At 38.1% G+C, this 10,619-nt stretch overlaps 1 long non-coding RNA gene across 1 annotated transcript; it reads right to left on the reverse strand.

The window, feature by feature from the left end:
* Nucleotides 1-2,766: 2,766 nt before the first annotated feature.
* LOC133817686 (uncharacterized) lies at nucleotides 2,767-4,536 on the reverse strand. Its single transcript, XR_009885657.1, has 3 exons — nucleotides 4,390-4,536; nucleotides 4,163-4,307; nucleotides 2,767-3,031 (listed from the first exon to the last, which is right to left on the reverse strand). It is a non-coding gene; the product is annotated as an uncharacterized LOC133817686 (long non-coding RNA).
* Between the last annotated feature and the right edge of the window lie 6,083 nt (nucleotides 4,537-10,619).

Consider the following 10,619-nt stretch of genomic DNA (forward strand, 5'->3'; position numbering starts at 1 on the left):
ATCCACCATTAGCTCACGATTTTCAACCCAAACTGGTACGGCTCTAACCCATGTCCGCACCAGCATATCCTCACCCGAAGGCAAGGATACCCCACCAATAACAGGCATAGGCTCAGGACTTCTATTTAATTTTTCCACAAAGGATGCAGATACAAAAGAATGTGATGCACCAGTATCCATTAATGCATATGCTGAGGTTTGGGCGATAGAAATCTGACCTGACACCATATCAGATGGGCCAGCTCCTTTGTCGCTTTGTGTAAGCGCATAAACTCGAGGCGGAGCTCCAATTTGTTTATGTTGGTCATTTCCATTGCCCTTGGCTGGCATTCGACAATCCTTAGCAAAGTGCCCTGGCTTTCCACAGTTAAAACAGAACCCGCACTCGCCCCGATGGCGGCGGTTACACTTGTTGCACAGTGGCCATTGTTCAAACTCACGTCTCGGCTGTTTGTTGTGACTAGCCATTGCCTGATTGGGAGGTCCCCCTTTTCTTTTGTTATTTCCCCCAAAAATCAGTCTTGTGCCTCTTGGATTGTTTGTTCGCTCCGAGTTCTGGCCGAACCTTGGGTTGAACCTTCCCCTTGGGCCATTCTGATTGGCCTAAAACTGTCCGGGGTTGTTGGGAGTGTTCCTCCTATCTTCGTTCTTCTGTGGATCTGGCTTGTCTGACACGGCCCAAGACTCTTGGCGAAGAGCCCGTTCCACAGCTTCAGCATACATCTCTGGGCCAGTTCTACCAGTGTCTACACACCTAGCAATGTCTCTGCGTAGGCCCTTCATAAAACTCCAGGTCTTATTCTCTTCAGTGCTCACCTGGTTCTTCGCAAACCTAGACAGCTGGTCAAATTTTCGAACGTAGTCCTGCACGCTCGATGTTCCCTGCTTCAGATTAGTGAACTCATTCACTTTGTGCTCAATCACCGCCTTACTAAAGTACTTGCCATTGAACAAGGTCAAGAACTCTAGCCATTCCATCTCAGCAACGTTATGCCCTTTCTTGGCTGCGTCCCACCAGATGCGGGCATCCTTTCTCAGCATATAGGTCGCGCAGACTACCGTCTCTCTCTCAGTAGTTCCAATGAAGTCGAAGATTCTTTCCAAGATACTAATCCATTCCTCTGCCATTGAAGGGTCACTGCTCCCCTCTAATATAGGTGGATTTTGGTTGCCGAACCTTTCTGATATAGGTTTTCCTCGGGCAGCTCTTGGCGCTTCTACTGGCTGTACAGGTTGCTCAATGATAACCTGCGGGCCAAGGTTTTGTTCTTCATTGGTTGCAGGTGGTACTTCGTAGTTCTGAGAATTTTTGGGTGGTATAGGGAGTCGTCCCAGAAGGGTGTTAAATCTTTCAGCTTGGAGGGCATCAGCGTCCTCCTGTCTCTTTTGCCCTCTTTTTATTTGAACTCCCTGCGTCTCCACTAGCCTTTGCAGATTGTTCATCTACTCGGCTATCTCGCGAACTCTATCAGCTTGGTTTGGAGCTCTAGCGGCAGGCGTGTTCTGAGCTCTATCAGCAGGTGCGGCCTGGCCTCGGCCAGCAACACCCCTTCCTCTTTGTGCTCTTGTCCTTTTCCCTTTCGGTAGCCGCCACAAAGTCAAAGATCCTCTATCTTAGTTGCCAGATTTAATTCCGGCTGTACTCTTTGTCCTCGGCCTCGACCCCTTCCTTCCTCAACCATGACCTGGATCTTGGTCAACGATCACTCTCTCGGCTGGGTCTAGTTAATTAACAGCTCGACCTCCCCCGGCTCGAGTGTTAGGCACCATTGTAAGTCTTTAAACAACAATGTATAGTAGGGAAAATTATTAACTTAATTAAGCACGCCAAACATATCAAGCACAACAAGCAATTAACACTTTTTAACAAAAGTTAGCAACTTCATTTCATAACCTATACCATATACAACAACGTTTGTAGTTTGGGTTGGCAAGTCTAAGGGATTTACAAAATTAGCCCTAAAAAAAATGGACTTATAACCCTTCTAGACCAGTTGCTAATTTCCTTAATCATATACAAGGTAGGTATATATTTCAAAACTAGGTGGGTTTCTAACACCTATGCAGCTCCTAACACCTAGCCGGTGTCGCTTTCCGCTGCCATATTAGAACCATCCTCAGGATCCTCCTCGGGATCTTCCTCAGGATCTTCCTTGGAATCTTCTTTGCGATCTTCCTCATCTTGGTCCATCGGCTCCTCATAAGAAATTTACCCGTTGCCGAGTTCTTCATTAGCCACTTCCTCCATTGGCGGGTTCTCAGCTACAACTACACCAAAGTCCTACAACCTAGTAAGTTTGCAAGGTCTTTACAAAAAGTATCAACAAGACCCTCACAACATAACCTAATCTAAGTTGTCCATCAACATATCCAGCTCTATGTCGGTATCCTCGTCAGACTGCTCGAGATCCTCCTCTGGCTCTACTGAAGACTTCTGTCATGTACTGCGTACATTGCCAAATGGCACGCCAATGTCGTCATTCGTACTCAAAGTGGCAAGGAATTCTCATCGTTAAATATTCTATAGAAAATAGATTCTAGGCGAAGGGATCATGGGTAGTTTTCCTATCACAGGGTCACCTATCTCAGGTATATCGACCATAACCTACAATTTATAGAATTGAGGTGAATAAAAAGAAAACAACACACTAAAGGAAGAAACAGTACTTACAGTGAGTGCCGGTCTATCTTTGCGAAATGTACATGTGAGTTGTCTACAGAACCGGCTAAACTCGAGCTCTGATACCAACTGTAACGACCCGGATTTTCAAGACTCGATAATGCGGAAATATAAATGTTTTCATTTAACAAAATGTCTCAAAAACCCATAGAAAAAAAAACTTTTTAAAAAGTCGTATGGCCATACTTAACATTTAGTTACAAACATGTTTTACAAAGATTAGAGTGAGCCTAGTTTAGGAAAATTACACAACATTTCCAAAAATAAAAAGGCTTCCCAAAAGGTCGGTCCACATGTACATTTGCAAGGAAGACTCCAGCGCTCACTGCTCTGCCTTGCCCTTGCTCTTACCTACAACATGAAACAACTAGGTAAGCGAAAACGCTTAGTAAGATCAACTTTCAAACAAAGCATGTAGAGAATTAGGGTTCCGGACCCATCCGGACCCTAAACAATCAATTTCAAGAACGCTAAAGCGTCCTGGCAAACTTATGGTCATGCCTGATAACCAATGATAAATTAATTCGTAACTAGATAAAAATCCTGCACTCAGAAAAATCCCAGAACAAGCAGATATATTATATCACAACTATATCTTATCAACAATTATATCCCTGCACTCAGAAAATCCCAGAGCAAGCAGATATATTATATCACAACTATATCTTATCAACAATTATATCCCTGCACTCAGAAAATCCCAGAGCAAGCAGATATATTATATCACAACTATATCTTATCAACAATTATATCCCTGCACTCAGAAAATCCCAGAGCAAGCAGATATATTATATCACCAAATAATTCGAGACCAACGCTTGACAATTTCCAACAATTCATGCGTAACGCGCCCTCCAACATAATTGCTAATCTGTAAAAGAGAACTGAGTCCCCACACTAAGATCTAGCCAATAAATATTCTCATCAAGGGTAACTATTGTGTTACTTAGGGCATCGCTACATATTCAAGAGTGTAATCCAATTTACACGGTTTTATGGAGACTTCTATGTTAATCAGTGGTGCTGGTGAGCAGCTGCCCCTAGTGTGTTCAACCTCACTCTATCTTGGCAACCCCTAGTATCTCTAGGCACTCTCACGGAATGGCCAATATTCACGGCTGCTATCCGGGAATAACTTATCAGAGCACTTGCTCGGATTCTAACCGTCCAATGATTAAGTAAGCATGAGGGCCCCTAGGTCCCATTTATCTTGGCGCCCCTAGGTTTAACCAGCTTATCCTCATCTCATGGCCACTCGTCTCGGTAATGAACCGGACATAAATAAAATCAAGCAGTGTGACGGGGATCAACCGTCTAGGATATGACGGACTTCTGCCGTTCATATTTTCTAAATCAGCACTCACTAGACTAACGTCTCTAAGCAACTTTCTATGACAGCCTATGTATATGCATGTATCCCTATACTAACATACAAGACAATAATCATTTCATGTTGCAGCCATACAATATAAGTTGACTTACTTGGAGTCCTTAGCGCTCAGCAAGTTTTCACCCTCCAACGTTCAGTCCAGTTACGCTTAGCCAATACTCTTTGGTGTTCTTGCTTAAGGTTTGGACCTTCCTATAAGCTTTGACTCCTTCAAAACCTTTCAAAAACCCTAACAAACTTCCCCCAACAACATAGTCAATTAGCTATTTGAAACTCTATGCTTAAAACTTTACAAAAGTCTAGATTAATGAAACTTTACCTTAGGGAAAACCCTTCCTAGACCAAGACTTAGCTTCCAAGTTTCTTTGGTGTTCTTGGGGTTGCAAATGGAGAGAACACTTGAGAGAGTCTTCAAAAATCAGATGAGAGTGAATGAGGGAGGGAGAGTGGTCGGATTTGGGGGTTAGAATGGCTCACACAACTCTTCAAAATATCACAAAACACTTGAGTGCTTTTCTACCCACTTGCCCACTTGACTTCTTACACCTTTTTCACTCTCATTAAGTTTTAATCACCAAACTTACTATTAATTAATTAAATTAAATGTCTCTCATATTTAATTTAATTAACCACAAAATAAAATTTAACCTAAGGTCCATTCATGGAATAAAATTCCCCATTTCGGCAAAATTAGGCATTTACCACAAAATGCCTTAAAATTTCCATTTTCTTTTAGGTTTATTATTTTTGACCAAACTTTAACTTTTATGAATGTATTTTATGCCCAAAATATAATTGCCATGATTTTTCATTTTATTTTCCGAGATTTTTACCCGATCAGGGTTTTTGTGTCAGTCCAGGACCGAAAGTCTTATCTTGACTTTTAAAATCACAAAATTCATATTTTGGCTAGCAATAACTCATGGAATACTTACAAACAAAATATAATATTATTTAAAATAATATTCTTAACCCGGGGGAAAAATCCCGACCCGAGTCGTTTAAGGTACTCGAAAATGCAGGACGTTACACGTGTAGTCATGAGTGAGATAAGTGCGTGGGAGCTAGGCATGGCCGAGACGTGGCCTCACAGATCATAAGGGCGCCTTGTGAGATGGGGCCCTGTACCTAGACCTGGTGGAGGTATGGCCTCGCGGGACCTGATGGCACCAAGAGGAGGCCTGATGCAAGCCCCTGCGAGACGCCTCCAACGAGGCGTGGTGGCTGGGCACAAGGCCCTCATGAGACGCCCCTCGCAAGGTGAAGCACCCACTCGGCATGCCCTTCGCGAGGCGCCCCTACGAGCCGTGGGCGAGGCGCAGGACACCATGAGAGGCAGGCAAGGCACTCCTGTGAGCCGCCTCCAACGAGGCATGCGCTGGACACCGCGTGAGTCGGGTGAGGCGCTGGACACCACGCGAGGCGGGTGAGGCACTCCTGCGAGCCGCCTCCAGCGAGGCGTGCGCTGGACACCAGGCGAGGCGCTAGACACCACGCGAGGCGCAAGGCCATGCCACGCGAGGCGTGAGGCACTTAGGTGCGCTGGGTGCCACGCGAGGCGCGGGCCCAGGGTGGTCCGAGGGCGTCGTGGCTCGATCACTTAATTAGGCGCTTATGGGACCTTGGCACTTGTTTTGGGCCTTCTCTAGGCATGAAATTTTGAGCATCCACAATAACCCATCTAGGTCTCCTACCTAATATCTGAGGTAGGGTAAACCATAACTCTAAACCATGAAAATGATAAACTAATCTTGGGGCTTGCTATCCAAGCAAGTCATATGCCCAAGCGACGAAAAACATAATCTTGGGGCTTGTTATCTAAACAAGTCCTATGCCCAAGGACTACAAAACATATCATACATATCATAACATAAACATAGCATAACATATCATACAAACATACAAGATCTATCCTATTTTCCTTACCAAAATACCGGGATGATGAGAACAAAGTCGGGATTTTGGAACACTCCTAAAAACCATTAATAGAGAGGTGAGTTTTCTAAAAGAAAGAGATGAAGAGGAATGAACTAAACCATCGAGAAGATACTTACCAACAAGAAATCTCAAGTTCGAAGAACTTAGATGCCTAACCAAGAATAGAGAAGATTGGGTTAGGAATTGAGTAGAGAAAAACTATAAGAACTAACAATACAGAAAAGGAACTAAGAATAGAAATACCTTTGAAATTGCTATAACCGAACTACACCTCGAAACCGAAATACACTCTATGAACCTTACTTCCCAAGTGTCTAATAAGCTTAGAATGACAAAGCTTATAATCCCAACCCAAGTGTTTATCACTCTATAGTCTCACTAGCACCTAGAAGGCTCTGACCAAGGCTTGAAGAATGAATGAAAAGGCTTGGTGCTAGGTCCTATTTATAGAGTTCTAGGAATAAAAATCTTCTTTTTGGCTTTGAATAAAAATAATGAATTTAATTGAAAATATTTGAATATCCTTCAGCCAAAGGCTTAGGACTTGGTCAAAAAAGCTTGATTTTTAAAAACAAAAAAAAAAAAATCAAATAGAATCCTAACTTCTAACTCCCTAAATTCCGTAACTCTAAACTAACCTACAGTAAAATTAGCATATCTAGAGCTGTAGGACTCTGATTTAGAATATCTTTATACCATTAGAAAGCTAATTAAATTATCTACAACTTTTTAGAAATACAAGTTTTCAAAATTCATAACATAACGGGGTCAAAAATAGGTGGACGTTACAGTACACTAAAGTTACGAAAAATCTATTTAATTATCTAAATCACAAATAAATAAAATTGTGACAAATGTCATGCTCCTAACAAATTCTGGTGAAGACTAAGTCTTATATTTCCCTTATTTTATCATTAAAATAATAATTCCTTAATAATACAAGTGTCATATTCCTATTGGCTCCATCTAAACCTTAGGAATAATCCATACTCATGAAAAATGTCATATTCTTATTAGCTCTATCTAAACCTTAGGTTATAATAATTATCATATTAATAACCAACAATATTAATCAAACCTTATGTTATAAATAATATTCTTAAACTATAGGTTAAACTTATAAAATCCATAACTATTGCTAGGAGTTTCCAAATAAGTCCCGGCTTGAACCAAAATCCATAGTAATGAACATACTATAACTAATAATACTATTACTGCTACTGCTACTGCTACTGCTACTGCTACTGCTACTGCTACTGCTACCACTACCACTACGGCTACCACTACGGCTACCGCTACCGCTACCGCTACCGCTACCGCTACCGCTACCGCTACCGCTACCGCTACCGCTACCGCTACCGCTACCGCTACCGCTACCGCTACTGCTACTACTCTTCTGCTGCTGCTGCTACTATCTAACTAGCTAAGTAAATTCTGGGACTCTACATCTAGGTTCTTGATTTGGATTAAAAGAGGATCCAAAGGGTCATGTTTAATTGTGGAAAGTGGCAGCAAAAAAGTCCTAGGAAAGGACGTGTGCAGAATAGGGAGGTACTTTAGTGCACTCGGTATGCAATCCCCTAACGACACGTGTCCATACTCAAGTCAGGAAGGTGGGCATGTTTTTCGAAAGTAGAGTTCAAAAGTTTCCTTCTCATAGGATTCGAACCAATACTTTTGAAGGGGGGAAAATGTTACACCCAAATTTCGAGGATGAACAAATGAGCCTCGAAATGTAGGCTTGAAAAGAGTAAGCTCGAAAATGACAAGTGTTGGCTGATCTATAGTTTGACATGATTGCTGATCTATTGTTGTTGGCGATCGAGCACAGGTTGAATGATTCGAGCTTAAGTTTCAGGCTCGAAAGCTAGGGACCTTCTCCGGAGCATGAGTTCGATGAAATCACTAGATGAGGAGGAAGTTTACTGGAATGATGAGCTCAAATTTTGGATCGGTCTCGAAAGCATGTCAACCTTATATTCGAGATCAGCAATGCGTTTTGCACACGGCAGTTGTTTGGAAATCCCTATTCCTTTGGGATTTGTTGTTATCAGATATCCAATCTCAATTATCGTGAGATATTATGCAATTAATGTATTGGTTTAGATTGATTTGAAATTTGAATAATTGATTGTAACTTCCCGAAATAAGGGAAAGACATTCGGTCAACCAGGCATATAAATAGCCTGAGGAATTTCATTTGGATTCACGCAAAAAACTCGACTGAGAATACTCTGTCGAATTGCTTTCTGAAAAAGCTTTGAGAGACTATCAAGATCAATAATACTAGCTCATGGACTATGCAGATTTTAACTTCTGAACTACATAAAAAACTCTTATGTTCAAATATTTTTTCTAAAATATTGTTTATTGCTCTTCATAATTAAGTTGACAAAAAACGACGTCAACTTCAATATTAACAAAATTGTCATAATTGGCTATAATACTCTATTTTTTAGACTTTACAATAAAAGCCTCAAATTTTCTTCTATTTCTTTTCTCGCAAAATATCAATAAATAATTTAAGATTATTTATTTTCGTTGACCTAGTCAATATGATATTTTTATAATTAATAATTAAATTAACTATTCAAGACTACAAGGTTCATTTTGATAAAGAGATGACATAGGGACCATGGATCCACGAACTCAAGCTCCAATAAGTTATTGTGAGTTTATTTATAACAAATAATGTTACTATCTTATTAATTCCTCATGACTCTACTATAGACTCAGAATTGCACTCTTGAATTCATAGAACGTTTACACCAAATGTAAATACGTTATCCTTTGTTATAACCATAACCATCATTCAATCATCTATAGATGATCTACTAATGAGGCAGATGAAAATTAATGTTTTACCCCACATTGGTATTTTTTCCTTAACACCCACAAAGTTCCTTGTAAATGATATTTCCATAAATTTAATTACAGAAATGAGCACTCTATCATTTAACACTTGAACCAAGCTATAAGGAAATCATCGTTTCACTTCTTAAACAGAAGCTATAGATTTTATATCTATGATAAATACTCCCACTCAATTATACTACAAAATCTCCAATATGTAAGTATGAGCTAGTCCGCAGGGTAAACTAATAACAAACAAATCAAAAGATTTGAATAATACAATTAGTAGAATATTAATCGCTCAGAATTAAGATTGAATTGACCTATGGTCAATGTTGTAATATGATTAGAATAAATAATAACGATACTTACTTATCTTGTTAATAATCAATATCGGTCCAGTCCAATGTAACAAAATACATCCGATTTTATCTACTTGGTCAATGTCCTGAATATGACATCACACCATATGTGTAAGTAGATCTTATTGTAGATTACCCAATCAGTAAAAATCCAGTGTACTGATTTAATCTTAGGACAAAATGTTTTTGAACATATAATTACAATTATAATCTACTGTGACCAAGTCACTATAATTGTAACTATACATATGTTCGGGATTTTATAAACGTTTGTATTAATAATAATTAATCATGTAATAAAATATGTAAACAACACAATTTTATTGAACAAAATAATTTCTACTACTTTATTGATAATGAATGAATTACATAAGAAATATAGTTTTATAAGGGCATAAAACCCAACAAAAACAAGTATACCAAGATAATATTATGATATGTCATCAAAATTAATATATGTATATATAAATAATAATAAAAAAAATTTGAAATAAGATTGACCAAATAAATCTGATATCCCACAACATAGAAAACAAATATACCAATAAACTGATGAAATCATATATCGTCAAAATTAATATATGTATACATACATATATCAACAGCATAATTTTGAAATAAGAATGACAAAATAAATTTGATATACCACAATATAAAAAATAAATATTCTAATTTGGTGAATATTATAATGTCAAAATTAATATATGTATATATACATATATGAACATAATTTTGAAATAAGAATGATCAAATAAATCAAGTATACTACAACATAGAAAATAAATATACTAGTTAGTAAATTGATTTACCGTCCAAATTAATATATATATATAACATACATCAACATAATTTTGAATGATCAAATAAATCAAGTATACTACAACATAGAAAATAAATATACTAGTTAGTAAAGTGATATACGGTCCAAATTAATATATGTATATATACATACATCAACATAATTTTAAAATAAGACTGGTCAAATAGATTTAATATACCACAACATAGAAAACATATGTACCAAGCTAATAAAATTATATATTGTCAAATAATATATGTATATATACATATATCAACATAGTTTTGAAATATGACTAGCCAAATAAATTTGACCACAACATAAAATATAAATATACCAAGCTCATGAAATGATATATCGTCAAAATTAATATATGTATATTTACATATATCAACATAATTTTGAAATAAGATTCACCAAATAAATCTGATATGCTACATCATAAAAAACAAATATACCAAGTTAATAAAATGATATACATCCAAATTAATAAATGTATATATAAATATATCAACATAATTTTGAAATAAAACTAGTCAAATAAATCTGATATATCACAACATAGAAAATAATTATACCAAATTGAGTAAATGATAT

The sequence above is a fragment of the Humulus lupulus genome, chromosome 1 (assembly GCF_963169125.1).
Source record: "Humulus lupulus chromosome 1, drHumLupu1.1, whole genome shotgun sequence".
NCBI lineage: Eukaryota > Viridiplantae > Streptophyta > Magnoliopsida > Rosales > Cannabaceae > Humulus > Humulus lupulus.